A 19,416-nucleotide genomic window follows, 5' to 3' on the forward strand; every position below is an offset into this window, starting at 1 on the left:
TGAGACCGCACTGCAAACTATTAAAAGTTTTTAGTAATGTTGGATTTTATAGTTTCATTCGTAGATTGACGTTAAGAAATACATGAATCAGGTTCATAAAATTTTTCCGTTCCATAGTCGCATTGCTCCTTCCTTTTTAATTAAACCATACATACCATTGAACATATTTTTTGTTTAAGAAATACGCCTTAGATCAGACTTAGATCTTTCCTTCTATAATGAGTTCATTTTTACCATTTTTTAATATGTCTTCTTGTTCGGATCATCATCATCATCATCCAGCCTTTATTTATCATGTCCACTGCTAGACATAGGCCTCCCTTAAACTCCTCCATTCTTTGCGATTTTGTGCTCTTTGTTGCCAATTTTTCGTGATACGCCTGATGCCGTCAGTCCAACGTGTTGGTGGTCTTCCTCTACTACGTTTGTCTGCTCTTGGCCTCCAATGTGTAATTTTACTCGTCCATTTTGAGTCATGCATTCTCGCTACATGGCCTTCCCAATTCCATTTAAGTTCCGCTATGCGTTCCACAACATCAGCAATACTCGTCCTTCTTCGTAGATCTTCGTTTCTTAATCGGTCCCGCAGCGTAACTCCCAGTATAGATCGTTCCATTCGTCTCTGTGCCACTCTCAATTTTGAAGCCGTAGTCTTGGTTGCATGTCTTGTTGGCCGTTGGCCGTAGTCTCAATGTCGCATTGAGCAAGCTCGACAAGCTTTCTAAAATTCAAGAAGGTACTGACTTGTTCAGAGTTCGATCTTCAACTGAGACTAAGGTTTACTAAGTGCTACAAGTGGTCAGTGCTGCTATATGGCGTAGAGGGCTGGACACTTAAAACGAGGGATATAAACAGATTAGAAGCTTTCGAAATGTGGCTCTATCGCCGTATCCTAAAAATACCATGGACAGCGAAAATCACAAATATAGATGTCCTTAAAAGAATAAACCAAGAATGCCAACTTTTCGAAACCATCAAGAAAAAGAAAACGGCTTATCTAGGTCACATCATGCGAAATGAAAAATACCAGTTCCTCCAACTTATAATCGAGGGTAAAATTGAAGGCAAGAGAGGAATGGGACGCAAGAAAATGTCCTGGCTCCGAAACATAAGGCAATGGACAGAGAGTAACGACATACAATCTCTGATACATATTACAAGAAATAGAGAATTAATGGAAAATGTGATCGCTAACATCCATTATTGGATTTGCATCTGAAGAAGTCTTGGTTAGAGTCAGTTTCCGCCCCATAGGTCATGACCGGTAATACGCATTGGTCAAATACTTTTCTTTTGAGGCTAATTGGTATGTTGGCCCTAAGTGTGACTCGCAGTTCTCCAAAGGCTGCCCACGCTAAAGTAATTCGTCTTTGGATTTCGCATGTTTGGTTATCTCTGCTAATTCTTATTTTGTGACCCAAATACGTAGATTTTTCCACCAGTTCTACCACTTTGTTTTGAATAGTTAAATGGTTATTGGGGACCATATTTGTCATAAACTTAGTTTTGGACAAATTCATTCTGAGGCCCACTTTCGAACATGCAAAGTCCAATTCATTTAACATATCTGTGGCTTCTCCTAAATCATCTGTGATAAGGAAAATGTCATCTGCGAAACGGAGATGGTTAAGTTTGTCGCCTTCTATTGTTACTCCTCTGTAGTCCCAATTGATCATCTTAAAGGCATACTCTAATGCCGTTATGAATAATTTCGGTGACAATGTATCTCCTTGCCTTATCCCACGTTTTATTTTTATTGGTCGGGTTTTATCGTGTATCTTAACAGTCATAGTGGCATTTTTGTAAATATTGTAAATAAGTTCACTATACATATGGTCGATCCTGCTGTCATTTATTGCTTATATAAGGCTATCTATTTCGATCGTGTTCGGATATATTTCTTTAATATGTCCGCCCATTAGTCGCACTGCTCCTTCTTTTTAATTAAACCATATATACCATTGAGAATATTTCTTGTTCGAAAAATACGCCTTAGATGAGTTAGATCTTTCCTTCTATATTGAGTTCATTTTTATCATTTTTTAATGTCTTCTTCTTTAAGTTCCATCTTCTGTCATAGGTTTGAAATCATCGTCTATGCGGACCATGTTGACTGCCGGTCTAAACAGTTCTATACTACTGCCTTCAAACTACTCCCACACGTTCTTAAGCCACGATATTCTTCGTCTTTTCACATTTCGCTTATCTCGAATTTTGGCCCTCTCAAGTACTTAAGTTTTCTTCTTTTGATAGTCAACAATATTTCAGCATCATTTCGTATTCTTTTAGTAACTTCTGCGTTTGACATTTTTCAAGTCCATGATATTCGTAGAATTCAACTGTTTTAAGTAATTAATCCTTTATTTAAATCCTTTCAACGCTTGAGAGTCCTTTTTTGCAAGACAGATCTGTTTTCTTGGCCCAATTTTTCAATATTTGGTTTTTGGTTATTTTTTTGGGTATTCTATGGTTTCGGAAAGCTATTTTTAGATAATAAAAAATAATAACATATATGCTATCATTCTGCTTAACAAGGCAAAATTAAATTATGAAGGCTAGTACCAGTATTATAACAAAAACTAACCGTTGATATAATCATCGGTACCTGTATTAAACTTTTTTCATTAACAGTACCGTCCCAACTTTGTTCAGTAATTATTGTTACTGTAGCAAGTTGCTTTGTGAAGTGAGCGGTGATGAGTAATAAAAGTTGAATGTCTTGTATTGTTGCTAATGTTGGGGAAATATGTTTATAACAGTTCAAGTTCAAGTGCCATGGATTATACAGCACATTTTGCCATCTTGTTTTATCTGTAATATTATGTAAGTATTTGAAAATATTTACTTGTTTTCTAAATTAGTGATAATTATTGTTTGTCTTTCAGAACAGATTATTTTAATTAAATTAAATTTTGTGTATATGTTTCAATGTGAAACTTTCTTATTCTTTCGTCCTTGACGATTTAACTCAAGTTTACTCTAACCCTGATTTCATGCAAATTTTTTCGTGTATTTTGGTTTCTTAGACACTAACAGTTTGTTGATTACGTTACATTACAAAAATATACAGTAACATTACAATCAATAAAGAAATACATTAAATACATTTAATATTGGTACAATTATTAATTATCAAATTCTAAACTACGTTTCTTCTTCTAAATTTCCTGGTAAAGCTTGGTTTCATAGAGGAAATTAGTAATGTTTTGGAATTGATCTGGCGAACTGAGAATATTTTGTAGGATTCGACTCAAAAAATTATTTTTTCTTTCGTTGTTAAAGTGGGGACAGTCTACGAGAATATGTTTAACAGATAGAATATTACCACAGTGTGTGCATGTAGGTGGATCTTGGGAAGTCATTAAATGTTTATGAGTTAGTCTCGTATGGCCGATTCTACGTCGGCGAATTAAGATTTTGTTTTTTCGTGTCATGCAAGGAAACTCAAGCTTTTTGACGCTGGGATGGATGTCACGAAGCTTGGAAGGGATTTTATTTCAGTGATCTTGCCAAGACATTTGGAAGATATTTTTAAAATGCGACTGTAAATCTGTATGAAGTTGTATGTTTTCCATATTAGAAGACGAGGCTTGTTTTGGAAAGAGGTCGGCTAGTTCGTTACCTGGGATTCCTACATGAGAAGGAATCCAGATCATGGTTATGGATACTCCCATTGAGATTAAACTATCGAAAGAGTTTTGAATAGCTTGAACTAAAGGATGTACCGTGTACATACTTTTGAGAGAATAGATAGACGCTAAAGAGTGTGTACATATTGCTACTTATATATATTTTGGAGATAGTAAGTTTGTAGCTTGGAGAATAGAGAATAATTCTGCAGTGTGTATGCAGCAGAAGAGCGGAAGATTGCAAGATGTGATTAAATCTGTGTTTGAAGTTACAGCACATCCAACAGCTCTAGGGCTCTTAGAAGCATTGTGTATAAAATTTGGTCAAATCTGTTGTTAGCAATTAATTCTTTTGGTTTGCCTTAGAAATTATGGATTTGTTTGATGCTTATCATAATTAGTTAACGAGAGATTAAAATCTGCTATCAATTTATTCCAGGGAGGTTTAGGTGATATTAATATTGGAGTTGTGACTGAAAGATCGATATTATTCAGATGTGGTGAGAAATACTGTGGTATAGACTAAAGTTTAATAGGAGAAGGAGAGTTTAAAAGTTCATTTTTTAATAATTTATAAGCTGGGTTTTCGGTATTAGCTGAGATTCGAGATGAATTTTTTAAAAGGAGTTGCCGGCGACGTAGCCAGAGGGGAAGTTCATTAGCTTCTCTGTATAAACTCTCTGCGGGGCTCGACCTGAAGGCTCCAAGGCATATTCGGAGTGCAGTGTTGTGTACAGAATTAAGAAGTTTTAAATCTGATGGGCTAGCTGACATATAAATGAAACTGCAGTAGTCTATTTTAGAACGAATAAGACATCTATAAATCTGAAGTAAGGAGTCTTCGTCTGCACCCTAATGATGATTAGACAGAGTTTTTAATAAGTTAAGATTTGTCATGCACTTAGTTTTGTTGATTTTTTAACCCAGTAATTAATTTCTATATTTTAAATTTTTGTTTTTATTTTAATTTATCGTTATTTCTTTTTTTTTCATTCCATTTATGTCTTGTTATATATTGGAATATTGAATTGCTAACTTCTTCTATATTTAATTGTTATTGTAAACATATAATTTTTGCTTTATGACAATACTTCTTGGCCTCAGAGATTTTTTGTCAAAAGCTCTTCTGTTTGTTATGACAATGTTCTTTCCTATCTCATTGTTAAAACTGATTCCACCTTTTTTATTTTTAACGGTTGTTTTCAGTCGCTTACAGGTTTTTACATATTTTAAATCACATCCATAAAATCTTTTTGGTTTAATTATTCTTAAAACTTTTGGTTAAATTAGTATACTCCTAGATTTGCTATTTTTTTTGCACAATTTGAAAATGGCAACCTTCAATATCGACATTGTCGAAAAAATTACTCCCTCAATAATCTGGTAGACATCATAATCATAATCAACCAGTCCTGATTTATCCACCATTGAACATAAGCCTCCTCTAGATATTTCCATATATTTCTGTTCTGCGTCTCTGCCATTCATTTAGTCTTCCCGTGGACTCTAGTCAAGCAATGTTTTATTTACCTGCCTTCTTTCAGTCTTGCAACATGTCCCGACCATCTCCATTTTTGTTCTTCCCCTATCTAAGTCTTTTTCTCAAGTTTATTTCAAACATTTATCTTTCCATTGTAAATTTTACTTAATTTTTCCACCGCTTAATTTAATGTTTTTGCGAGAGTTAATGTTTCTGGTCCGTATATGTGGACTGATAGAACGCACTGGTTGAAAGTTTTGGTTTTTAAATGGTTTGAGATACCTTTTCTAAAGAAATGTTTCAAAAATAGCACAACCTAATTTGCTTAGCTCAGATATCTGGTTTTCTCGAGTCAATCTTATTTCGTGGCCCAAATATCTTTCCACAACTTCCATAGGCGATTTGTCGGTCGAGCTAAACATACTCACATGAAAATACATATATGGTATATTATGATACACAATTTAAAAGCTTTAGTGTTTTTTTATGTTTCTCGATTTTTGTGCAATTCTGTTACTACGTTAAAAAATAGCTACTGTTGAATTGTGATAATTATCTTAAATTCCAGTTTGAAATTTTCAACTCCTGTTGAAACAATAACCTTTGTTGTATTATTATTACTATTTGAAACATAATACAATAATTATTTTTATAATTATTGTAATATGACGGGAGAGATCTAATTTCTATTCAGAGCCTCTACATATGTCGCTCTGATGATACCTAATGAAGTGGTATATGCTCTCCATTGAAATTAAATCTAATACCGTCTTTCTGAATAACTTTTGTGTTTATAATAGATTCGGTTTCATATTTATAATAGATTTCATTAAACAAATGAATTCATAAAAATGTGCCAAACTGATAGAATAAATTAAGCTTTTCAAACATTTGCCATAATTTTCTTCACACTCTTGAGATTGAACATTAAACAGTTTAAACAGTTACCATTTTGTAATTACGCAACGAAATGGCAGAAAATCTAGGAATATACTGAGTGGTTAAAGAACTTAAATGATATATTAGTTATAATATATTCCAATTTAAAACTATGAGACCGTCTGACATTTTTAATCGTTACTGAAATATCAAAAACAATGTAACTAACAAATTTATGAAGTTTAACATAGAATAGAAAATAGACGCTTAATAGAAAACTTATAGAAAATAGATACTTAATAATATGATACACTGTAGGAAGGATTATTAGGCGATAGTTTTTTAAGGCCTTACTTTTTACTTTGTTTACTTCGAATTGGGAAATGTTCTATTAAATTATAAGCTGAGTTATATTAGCTTTTTTATTATTATTTACGGTTATTTTTATTAAAGGACCTTATGATATACTATAGGTACTTTTCGTTATGTTGACAGGCACAAAAATGAATAAAACGGTTTTTGCCTACACTTCACCATACTACGTGCAATTGACTAAATTATTTTCAGTATTAGATACACAAACATTCTGATTAGCCTTGAATTTTTATTTTAATTCGAATGGTATATCGGTTCATCATCGGTATCATTGGAGTTCTCGGATTGAGAACTTTTTTAGCCTTAAGAGGGATTTTCCTGAATATCTTGAGTATCTGCGCATGTATTATATTGCTTATGAATGTTTACACCACTAAATCCGTGTCATAACATAGTTTTCGATTGTTTAGAACTCTAATTACGATTATGACGACCGATCCACTTTTAGTTGTAAATTTTACGGTGTGAATGTTTTCATTTGGTACCCAGTCGATAGATTTGAAGGAATGCAGTGGACTAACGATTGGCATTTGAATAAGTCACCTATATCCTTGTTATTTGCTTCTAAAATTGTTTGTTTACTTAACCAATTGTGCTTTTGGGGTTAGCAATTATGTTCGAGTACCCTTTACTAATAAGCTCGTCCTTCGTTGAGACAAAATGTCAAAAAATTTGGGTACAACGAAATCAAACCATTCGATAGCCAAGCAAATGTTTGGAGAATTCTTTGACAAAAATATTGTTTATCAATGCAACTTACTTGTTTGTCTTCAGTTAGTTTTATCAAGTTCGCACACTTTCTTTTATTGTGGAATTAAAATTGGTATATTCATTCGAGCTAATTGGTGTTAGGCATCACGATTATATTTGCTTACAATTCTTGATTGAAAGCGTCTCTCAATTCATGATTTGGCAATGGTATTTCTGACTGAAGATATGGAGATTCTGACTGAATTCCTAACTTAACTAAGAAACTGCCGCCCATGACGTAATAGATGTCTTTGATCAAATGCGAAGCCGAGCTATGTATCTTCTCATTTACTTATTAATTAAGATTCCTTGAACTGACACGAATGTAGTTTACGTGGATTCGATGAAAAGCATACCGAAATAATGATCGTAAACAATAAGCGTATCTGACTTAGAAATGCAAAATTGCTTCAGCGATTGTCATGTCCCAATGACTATTCTTTTCAAACAAATGTTTTGCTGTTGACATGTTGCACTATATAATAGACACATTACCCCTCTGTCAGTTCAAAGTAATTGAAATGATAACGCCCCACGAATATTCATAGGGAACAACCGCAAGTATCATTCACCACTTATCGGATGAATTATGTAAATACAACCAAGAGCATTAGCAAAAAGCACATTCGAAACATTAGGAACCGCTTCGCCTGGCTTCCTACGTTGAAATTTCTTCGATATTGACAGTTGTTGTAATGTTGCAACAACTCACAAAAAATATCTCTAATATCAAGGTTATTCTGCTATTCTGAGTTGAGATAAATCCTTCTTCTCATACCTTCAGCTGCGATCTTATGCCAGATAGACGTCTTCACGAAGGGATTTTCCACCAGGGTCTTCATTTGGTCTGCTCATTGTTTTGGAGCTCTTCAGATGAACAGTTAACTTTTTTAATAGTAATTTTTTTATATTAAGCTCTTCTAAAATTGACAGCTTGGTTTTGTGTGTTCTATCCAGGACATGCATAAAATTTTTCTGTGGAGCCATAATTCGAAGCCTTCGATCTTATTTCTATCTATTTTTTTGAACGTCCGTATTTCAATTGCATTTGTAGCAATGGGAAAAATAAGAGCATTAACTAACCTAAGCTTAGTATTCCTTGTTATTTTTTGATTTTTCCATATTTTAAAAAAATTAAGACGTTGTGGTTCGGACAATTCCTAGTATACCCCCAATTTCTGACGAGCTATCGCCATTGTTGGTTATCAGGGAGCCCAAGTGAACAAATCTGTCTATTACTTTTGTGGTGGTCAGACTTATTATATTTCATTTCTACAAACTCTTCTCAGTTTATAAGCTAGGACTTTTTCTATAGGCTGTTTTTTTATATTAAGCTCTTCAAAAATTAACAGGTTGGTTTTATATTCTGTCCAGGAAATGTGTAGAATTCTTCTGTACACCAATATTTCAAAGGCTTCGATATTACTTCCATCCATTTTTTCCATGTTTTACTTGTGTATGTAGCAATGGGAAAATTAAGTGCATTAACCAACGTGAGCTAGCCCAAGTATATACATATCTGTCTACTATTTCGAAATTCACCACTTGGTGTGTGTAAATTATTATTTGTCATGTCTACGATTATTTTTTTTTGTTTTTCCGGTAATGATCTGAAGTCTGAATTCTTTGCTTATCAGGTTTAGCCGTTCAGTAACAGCAGTCATTTTCAACTATTTCGCTGCTAATATAAATTTGTCATCTGCGTATCGCAAGTTATTGAGAGAGACCAATACAAAACACCAAATATCATTATAATCGGTACAGCAGTTAGTAATTGAGTTATAAATGGTGTAACTAACACAATTTACAATGTTGTTTTTTATTATCTATATGTTTGTTTTTATTATAGTTTTTGCAATGTTCTGCTCTATTATTTGATTGATTAATGTATGAGTGATATTCACACTCATTCCCCCATTTTTAGCATGTCTACAGCCATTTTGAGTTATCCAAGCGCCCTATTATATTTCATTTCTGTCATCTCCCTGTTTATCAGTTCTTATTAATTTCGATTTAAAAAGTTTGCATTCTAGTTTTAGCTCTCTTTTAATAACTTCCCTTTAAAGTTGTCGCTTAAATTAAAAATAAATATTTAATAATACTAGTCATTACTACCATAAATTATTTATAAACTTTTTAAATGTTTATTTTTATATCGAAATTGACCAGTGTTTTTAAAACAATTACTATATAAAAAGATATGATTATCTTACTCTTTTATGCACTTTTTGTTTAACGTTAACATTGTCATATTTGTACGATTCGCGTAAATATTATTAAAGCGACAACCACTGAAACAATAATTATGCAAGTGTCTCATCTTATCAACATAACCTAGATTAGTAAAATTTAAAGTATACAGGAAACGACTTACCAATTACTTTGGTGAAAACAATCGGTTGTACCGCAATCAAAATCGGTGACAAAAGGACAAAACCGTGTCACGAAGTTAGTAAGATAGTAAAGTGTGCAAAAATTGGGTTTTGGTAACAGTTGGCTAAACAAAATTAGTGCCATGAGTTAACTTGATATTGGAGGTAGGTAAGTTTATTTTTTAATTAAAAATGATGATATTGGTATAATCACTCAAGAAACTAGATAGATTTGTTCACTTTTTTGTATGAGTGAGATCTGTTATTTTCGATATTTGCTCCACATTTCAAGCGTCTGGCTCTTTCATGGTTCCGTCTAAGTAATATTCATTGTTTCTTGTGTTGTGTGTGTGTGTGTGTGTGTGTGTGTGTTGTTGGTTTCTTTTGACTGTGGACTTAAGTTTCTTGTGTTTCTTGTGTTGGTCTCTACTAAATCTTCATTATCTACGTGCATTATGATTTAGGCACACTTTTGGTTTTGCTTAAATTTTAGTACTTATTTTTAAATATAATTGAATTGTATTATTATTTACCATTTACGACTCTTTTCCCACTGAACTGATCTGCAGGTCCCCTTATAGTTACAGACGAAAAACGGTGCGTTGAGTATCATCCTTCATACTTTATTATGAAAAAGGTCCAGTATTTTCAGGTTATATTTAACAGAAGTTTATTCTATTATTAGTTTACTTTCTCTTTAGTCTATTTATTCTATATTTTTAGTCACCATAAATTATTCTTATGTAGCAGTATTCGTTTATTTTATTATTTTCTTCTTCTTCTTTCGTGCTATTCGTACTATCCTATCCTCTGCCATTCTACTAATGTGGTCGTCCACTTCTGTTTCTGTTTTGTCATCTATCCATTTATGCTTCTATATTGCATGTTCTCCTTATGTTTTCTCTTTTCTTCCTATCAAACAGACTTTTCATCTCTGTTAGTCTAGTAGTCGTCTCATTTTAGATGTGTCAGGTCTTGTCTCCGCCGTGTATGTTAATATAGGTATAATTGCTGCTTTATAGATTCTTGTTTTTGTGTCTTATCTTAGGTGTTTGTTTTTCCAGATTGAGTCATTAAGAGATCTCGCCGCTTTACTTGCTTTTAAGCTTTGTTGTAGTACTTCTTCTTCAACATCTCCGTAACTAGTTATATTTATTCCAAGATATCTAAACCTTATTATTTTCGGTTATAAAAATATCGCTGTGGAGATAGGATTTAAGGATGAATAGATTAGAATTCAATAAATTCGAGGATGTCTAGACAATACAATATGTAGGAACAAGTACATTAGGATGAAAACTAAGACCAACTATAAGCGGATCACTCTTCAGTCCTGATCTTCCGTAGGTAGTGTAGTCATCATCGTGATGTCTTGTATCGTCCGTCTCCAAAGACCTCTGTCTCTTGTCATATCTTTTAACTCATGCATCCGTTTTGTTCGGTCTTCTATCTTTCTTTGGATAATCTAAGTCTTTTCATCTTTTTTTGTGTCTGCTCTCATAACATGTCCAAAGTATTTTAATTTTTTAAAATGAACTTTGCTGGAGAGTAGTTTGCTGACCTTTAGTTCATTTAAAATTAAATTATTTGTCCTATGGTGACTCCACGGAATTTCTAAAATTCTTCTGCAACAGAACATTTCAGTGGCGTCTATCTTTCCGCTTGTTATATGGTCCAAGATTTTCATTTGTATGCCAAAATTGGGAATATTAAGCAGATGATTAAACTTTTCTTTAGAGTTCATGAAATTTGAGAGTGATTTCTATCACATCTACGTTTTATTTCTTTCTGTAGTGGCCCTATTTTTATAATCAATGATCCCAGATATAACGATGAGCTCACAACATATGAGATCAATTAACCCTTCCTGATTATTTGCAAGAAGCGACATGCCATCTGTAAAACGTAGTTTGTTTATTATTCTTCCATTTATTGAGATGCCCTTTTCTCATCCTTTAAGCGCTCTTCTCATAATATACTCCCAATATATTATATTAAATAGTTGTGGTGACAGTATACATTTTGGCTGACACCTTGTTCTGAATGGAATTCGTTTGACAATATGTCAAGCACTTCAACTGTTCTAGTAGTGTGTTCGTATAGTTCAGTTATAAGCGAAATAACAGAAGCGGCTATAAGACCAATAATGGTGTTACAGCCGCTCTTCCGATCAGAAACGAGGTCTGATACATTGAAAATACAAATGATGCTAGAGATTACCGAAATAGGAATACTAAGAAAAATCACGAGAAAAGCAGAATAAATATCGCTTTGGTGGATTTTAGGATGACTCTAGTAGAATTTAGTAGATTCAAGGATGTCTAAATAGTACAATATCGAGAAACAAACACATTAGAATGGAAATTAAGACAAGAAGAGTCAAAAGGGCTATAAGACCAATAATAACACAGCAGAAACAAGATCTGATAAATTCAAAACATAAAGGATGCTAGTGACAACAGAAATGTATATACCAAGAAGAATCATGGAAAATAAACTGAGAGATCAAAAGATAATTAAGGAAATTAGGACAGCAAGGTGAAAAAGTAATGCAAATGGACACTGAATAAAAAGACAAAATGGAACAGTAGTATAAGCAGAATCACAGACGATACAGTTTTCAAGATAGCAAGAGACAAATCGTCATTTGGTAAAAGAAGTGTGGGACGACTACGGCATATGTGGAGAGACAATATAACCGAAAGACACAATCTAAGAAAACAGGCACAGGCAGAATTGCCTAATATGAAGATAGAAGATAAGAATACTATTTTACTTAGATTAGATACTATACAAATATATGTCTTTATGTGTACAAGAGACCTGTGCAAGACTCTTTTAAACATATGGGTTATATCCAGGAATGCTGCGATGAAGTATGTTCTTTCTTCTAAGATTTTTCAGTGATGCACTTGTCGATATCTGCATGGTTTCGTCTCAATATAAATCTCTTATGAAATACGAGTATTATATGTTTAATTCGAAAAACGGTTGCAGTCTGGCAATTAGTGCTCTATTGTGACGTCCCTTGTAGTCAAAAATTGGGCCCATTTCTGCGTTTCATAGCCAATAATGGAAGGTGGCTGTTTATTTAGATCAGCGTATCCGATTTGTATTGAAATTTCCTGTATGAGTCTCCTTCAGTTCTCATTAGTTCTAGCTCTTTGCTTGACTTTCCTTCAGCTTAGTTGAATTCTTTCATGTTTTTTTTATTATCTTGAACAGTTTGATCTTGAACAACTTTTATCCGGCCTTCCTTTTTTTCTCGTAAGTTTGGTACTTGGTTTTGTTAGTTTGATCTTTCCTTAGTATTTGCACAAACTATTTCAATTTCTTTCTCTTAATGGTAATTATTCTCCATTGTTCTGAATTCCATATTTTCTCACGCCAGTGTATTTTTCACACTTTTGCATACCTTGAAATTACATTGTCCAACTATGGACACCTGGACAAAGAAGTGAGAGATTAAGTGCAAAAAGCAAATATGGCAAGATGTCTTAATACTACATGGCGAAACAGACACATTAACACTAAGATAACGTCAAGAATTTATAAAGCCAGTTTGACAATAATGACCAATAATGACATATGCCTCAGAAAAAAACCCGACACAGCTACAACACAAAGGCTACTAGAAACGGCAGAGATGAGAGTACTAAGAAGAGTTACAGGAAATATGCTGAAAGATATAAGGAGAAGTGAAGACATTAGAAGAAAATGTAACGTACAATGTATAAATAAATGGACACAAAATATAAAAAAGGATAGAAGAACCACATAAGCAGAATGGGGTAGACCCGTGTCATCAAAATAGTAAGAGATAAGTCACCAATCGACAGAAGAAGTATCGCACGACCGCGCAAAAGATGGAGTGACAACCTTCGATAGAGGTATTAATCCGCCAATGAACAAGCAGAATTGCTTATAAAGAAAGAGATGAAAAAGATTTCTGCTCTTGCTAGTTGAATGGGTCTTTGAATTTTGCGTTCACAACTGCCTGTGTTATTAACTAGAGCTCATAATAGAGAAGAGTCGACCAGACGTAGCATTTTGATAAACGTAGTAGAATTTCGAGTTTTATTCTGCAATCACATGCAATTTTCATAAATATTCAGATATATAGATAGTGTAAGCTCGTCGTGAAACACCCTGTATATTCTTATTGTAATTTCGTTCAATGTGTACTACTATAGATCCTACAGAGTAATATTATATCTAATATCAATCGTTGAGACATCTACTACAAAAATTTATTTCCCTGTAGTTTTTATATTATTTTTTTTTTGTTTTCGGTAAAAATATTCCATTTTCATCGTTCTTTATGCAGTTAGTAAATAGTTATGGTTCCTAACATAAATATTAATGTAAATGGAGTTCCTGATATGATGATATAACAATTATTTAGTACTAATATTTTTAAGTTATTTCTATTTAATGACTTTTTAAATATAAGTAAACATAATTTACTTCTAAATAATTTTTAGTGCCTATTTTTCTTTAAAAACAAATATTGTTAACTACTCCTATAACTATCAGTGTCAATAAAAACAGAAAACAATTAGTTCTTTCATGGTCGTGAACAGTCGGCTAAGGTAGACAGATAAGTGAATACTATTTCGTTTTGGCATAATCAGCAAATGTGTTGATAATATTTAAACGAATTAATGATCAAAATATATAGTATGATATATTTAATGAACTGTAACTGTTGAACCCTTTAAAGTTTGGAATATTTAACTGTTTAGTGAGCATATAAAAAATAGTGATAGTGTATTGTCATGTATATTCGAAATTCACAAAAAAATTTATGGTAAGCATTCAAAATAAATAAAAGTTTAATAAAAGCATAAACTATAGATAGACATGATATAATGGCATGTGAATAGTTTAATGTAACCTACAAAATTCATAGTTAAAACAAATTTTGCTCAATAAAAATGGGTTAACGTACCCAATATGAATGAATACCTATATAATAGCGCGGGCGAAGAAACAGTACGTAAATGACTTGTGAAAAAGAATAACAAATAACAGGATAATGTGAGGTTTACGTAGTATTTTTAGCCTCAACTGATATTGTACCACTTTTTCCTCAGGCGTGCTATTGCCCTTCTTCCGATTGCCGATCTGTGTCTTGCTATTTTTACTGTTCTGTTTTCTGGCATACTTTATATAATTATGTTAATTCCATTTTATTTTCTGCTTTTTGTCCACAGGTTTATGTCTTCTTTTCCACATCTCACTCTCATTTTCTCACTTTTCAATATATTTCTTACAGTTTGGTTTGTTATTTTTTAAAGACATTTCTCTCTGGTGTCTCCAATACTCTTCATGTTTTGGCCGCATCCGTCCTTATTTGCGCTTTGTACATCATTATTGGCCTTATTGTTGATTTATATATTATCCTAGTTTTCGTTTCCGTTGTGATGTATTTGTTTTACCATATTGTGTTGTTAAACATCCTGCTGCTCTGTTCGTCTTATTCACTTTGTTTTGTACTTCTTTCATTTTCCCCTAGCTCGACAAATTGATTCACATGTATTACTACCATTACTTATACTATTATTTTGTTGTTTACAATCAGTTAACATCTTTTTTGTTCCGCTGAAATCACTATCGACTTGGTTTTCTCTTTTTAAATTACCACGTTATGTATGAGCGACGTTTTTTTTAACTTTTTAATTAATCTTTGTAGGTCATCTTCATTATTTACCATTATTACTGCGTCGGCTATTCGACATTTTGGACGCATTCTATATCCTCTTCTTTTATAATTTCATCCATTATCAAAATAAATATTATTGGGCTTAGGGAATCTCCTTCTCTACTACTGCCAGTTTTAAACTTGGTTTTGCGAGAGTTTTTCTTCGGACCTTACCATCGCTGTTGTCTTTAAGCAAATTGTAGGCAAATATATGCTGTTTAGTTGTATTCCAGCGACTTTTATTTAATCTTATTTTATCTATCTTCCTACGAAAACTGCATCCGTGTACGATCTTTCTGTATGACACCATTGCTGATTCTATTGCAGAGTTGTATGTTCATTTATTTTTATTACTTTTATCATCATCATCATTTTTAGTTTACAACCTTGTGCGGGTTCTAGCCTCCTTAAGAATTTGTCTCCAGTCGTCCTTTTCTCCACCAAGCAAGTATTCCCATATTTCTTATGGGATACATCGATGTTATAAAGAAACCTTGTTTTGAGTCTTGTATCCTGATCTTAATATATTTTACGATATCTGGATCCTAGTGTATTCTATAAAGTCAGAAGTTGTTTTCTCCACACTCCATTGTCATTCACTGTTCTATAGATTCGCTTTGGTACTTTTTCTTTCGAAACATCCTAACATGTTTTAATTAATTTTAGTCCAAATCCAGGTCTCTGAACCATATGTTAAAACTGGACAAATTACTGTTTTGTTTTACCTTTTGTATTACTCGATATAATTAAGGAGTTAAGAAGGAGCTCTAAATAGCACTTACTGGTCGTGTAAATTTTGCGGTTTATCTCTGCGATAGTATTATTTTCAGTGTTGACAAGCGCACCCAGGTACTTAAATTCGTTAACTACTTCGATGACGTCGTTTTCTATAACAAGTGTTCATATGATGTGTGGTGAAGAGCTTTCACTGGTTTCATGTACTTTGTATTGTTGGTGTTTATTATTAAACCCATTTTGTAGCCGATCCTTTTAGTACTACATACAATATTGATGTCATCAGCATACATAAGGATTTGCACTGATTTGTTGTATATCGAACCGTTGTTTGTGATTTATGGTATACGTATTACTTTTTCCAAAGCCAGATTGAACAGCATATATGAGACAGGGTCTCCCTAGCGCATCCCGTTATTAGTTTTGAGAGGTTCAGACAGTTCCCTTTGGATTCGTACTCTACATTCAACTTTTAAATATAGTTGAGTTAGTTTTGTTAAATTTATCAGTTGATTTGGTACTCATAGCTCTTTAGTCTATAAATATGTGATGAGGATCTATGCCATATTTCAGTGTTTTTTATAAAAATGTTCTTAATGTTTTAATCTGATGATTGGCGATTTACTACCTCTGAAACCAGCCTGGTATTTTCTTATTATTCGTTCTGCATATGCTGCAAAGATACCTTTTTTGTGTATAGTGTAGAATATTCCAATACTTCAATCACTGGACAAGGATTTTTGTGTTCACATTTCTTTTATGAGCTGCTGTAGTGCCATGATGGCATCGTGGCTACTTTCTTTATATAGTTAAGCAGGGAGATTATCTATTCCGGGTGATTTGGTTCTGGCTAGCTTTTTAACTGTCTCATGTAACTTAAAGAATTGTTGGTGGTTCCTCTTCCTATCTGTTCGGCTTTCCTCATTTCCTTAGTCTTCCAGGTTTTCTTCTTCTTCGTCCATATTAAGTATCCAGTATTCCATCCATCGATTCAATACATATTTTCTTGTTGGTAATATATTACCATTTGGACTTCTGCATTGGTTTTTAGTTGCTTTGAGTTCGTTTTCTGTTGATTTTAACTTTCTTCAGAATACTTTGATTTATTTCTCTCTGTTTCCTATACATTTAAGTTCCGTATTTAAGTGTTTTAATTTTTTCCTTTTTTGTATTCCCTTTACTTCTCTTCTCTTTATGTGGTACTTCTCTAGTTGTTCTAGTAATGTTACTATTATTCTTTTTGGTAATTTAAGTGTTGTATTTAAAAGATTTATTACTTGATAATTATCTTTTGAAAAAATGTCTTTCATATCTTCTTTCTTGAAGAACATCAGCATGACCGCTATCCTCTATTCGTCTTGTATTTCGTTAGTGCCATTTTATTTTTGTCTGAAAAGATGTACTAGGTAATCATCTCCATATTTTAAGAGCTCATTTGTTATTTGGTCTTCTGGTGATTTTCGATTTTTTAATTTATCGATTCCTTGTTTTCTGTCTTTTTGATATGTTTCGGTCTTTCTTCAGTTATTATATTGGGCGTTTCTGTTAAGAATTCTTCATTTTCTATTTTAAATATTTCTGTGTGGTATTTCCAGCAGTTCTTTGATTTCATTTCTTTGTTGTCTTATGAAGCGCCATTATTGTTTCCGTTGTCCGTAGAAATCCAACTCTAGTCCTTTAGTGAATCTTTCCCAGTAAATTCTTTTGGTTGTCGTTGCCAATCGATGAGTTTCAGTTCTTATTTTCTTATATTCTCGGAATGATCTATTTTTTAAAAATAATTTAAAAATATATTTAAAAAAATATTTAAAAAAAAATAATATTTTTGCTCCTTATATTTTTACGAAGTTCTTTATTGTTTTATTCTTTAGCTATTCTTATTTTTTTATATGATTGCATTTCAACAAAAACAAAACTGAAATAAACTCAAAGCTCTTGGTTCCATCAAGCTGACTAACTTTTGTTCAAGTTTTGTTTTTTTTGGCCACTTTTCACTGGTTATCATAAGGAAGTACAGTTTTTTCTTCAATAAATAACATGTTTAGAGAAGATTTTTTTTTATTTTTAGTTGTGCCAGATCTATACTTATGTCTTTAAAAAAATATATTTATTTCTGTAATGAACAAAATTCTTTCAATTATAACCAAACCATTTGTGTAAAATGCTGTTCTGCGTCAGATTTTTTCATCTTTCCATTTTTTAATCCTACTTTTTATACTTAACATTGTTTGGTACTACACTCTTGTGTGTTCCCGGACGTCTTTAGTCAACTACTGCATTTTGGAATTTTCATCACCTTCAGGCATGATCTATTAAGTTTAATGTGAGTGTAACTAATGTTGAAAAATTCTTCGAACCCAAACAGCAACTAATGGTACAAAATTCGCATTCAGACTAGTGGGCGAGAGTAATAAACATAACATGACCATTTTCACTAAACAGACGCAGAGTTTCAAAACAGTTTCGAAACCAGTTCATATTACTGCTTTCGAGCTGTAGCTCCAACTGTTGCAAAACACACCAGTCTTCAAAAAGTTGCAGTTTTGTTTTATTCGTCACGAGCTTGTGTTTTTTTTTGTTTTGTCTGGTTTGTGGAAAACCGCCATAAGAACTCCCTCGCACGTTTCATACCACCTGCCCAAATGAGTAAACCACGAGATCGGGATCTTTGCTTCGAATGTTCTGGAATAACTCATTCTTTAATTGTAATATATGCCTAAATTCCAACTTTTATTAGAAACAGTAATTCGGGTTTACTGTTTATTATTATAGTGTTGCCAGAACTTCGTCGTTGGCAATTCGATCGGTACATGAGATTTTAAGAGTTCGTCTGTAGTTAAGAACATTTTAGAACATGAGACATTATGTAAGCCTAGTCTCATGAAAATCAGTATTTTCTTATTATTTATTTTTATTTAATTATCAATGCTGACAATGATCGTATCTATAAACATTTTAGCAGGGGTTTAATTAATAATTGTGTCGAATGCTTTCTCAATGTCTATAAAGTATACATGCAAATCTCGATTCATGTTTACGCATCTCTGATACTTTATTTATACTAAATCTGTACGTCACTTTCTTTCAATATTACTTTTAGGTAGACGAAATTTGTCTCATTTCAAATTCTGTTCCAATAAGTCTATAATCCATTTTTAGATAGGTTGACTGTGGTCTGCATAATATTAGGTACACGGCATTTACTGAGTTTTCACTTTCTTCTTCTTCACGTGCCATCTCCGCGACGGAGGTTGGCAATCATCATGGCTATTCTGATATTAGATGCTGCTGCTCTGAATAGTTCAATTGATGTGCATCCGTACCATTCCCTCAAGTTACGCAACCATGAGATTCTTCTTCTTCCTACACTTCTCTTGCCCTGGATTTTCCCTTGTATAATCAATTGAAGTAGGTTCTATCTCTCATTACGCATAACATGCCCCAGGTATTGCAGCTTTCGTGTCTTGAGTTTTCACTGATTCATATTATTTA

General features: G+C 32.9%; 1 protein-coding gene across 1 annotated transcript in view; it reads left to right on the plus strand.

Moving 5' to 3' along the window:
• The window catches only part of LOC140432337 (anillin-like), a 40,329-nt gene that overhangs the window by 1,201 nt on the left and 19,712 nt on the right, over positions 1–19,416 (plus strand). The gene's annotated exons all lie outside the window — the stretch shown is intronic.

The sequence above is a fragment of the Diabrotica undecimpunctata genome, chromosome 1 (assembly GCF_040954645.1).
Source record: "Diabrotica undecimpunctata isolate CICGRU chromosome 1, icDiaUnde3, whole genome shotgun sequence".
In the NCBI taxonomy this organism is placed as follows: domain Eukaryota; kingdom Metazoa; phylum Arthropoda; class Insecta; order Coleoptera; family Chrysomelidae; genus Diabrotica; species Diabrotica undecimpunctata.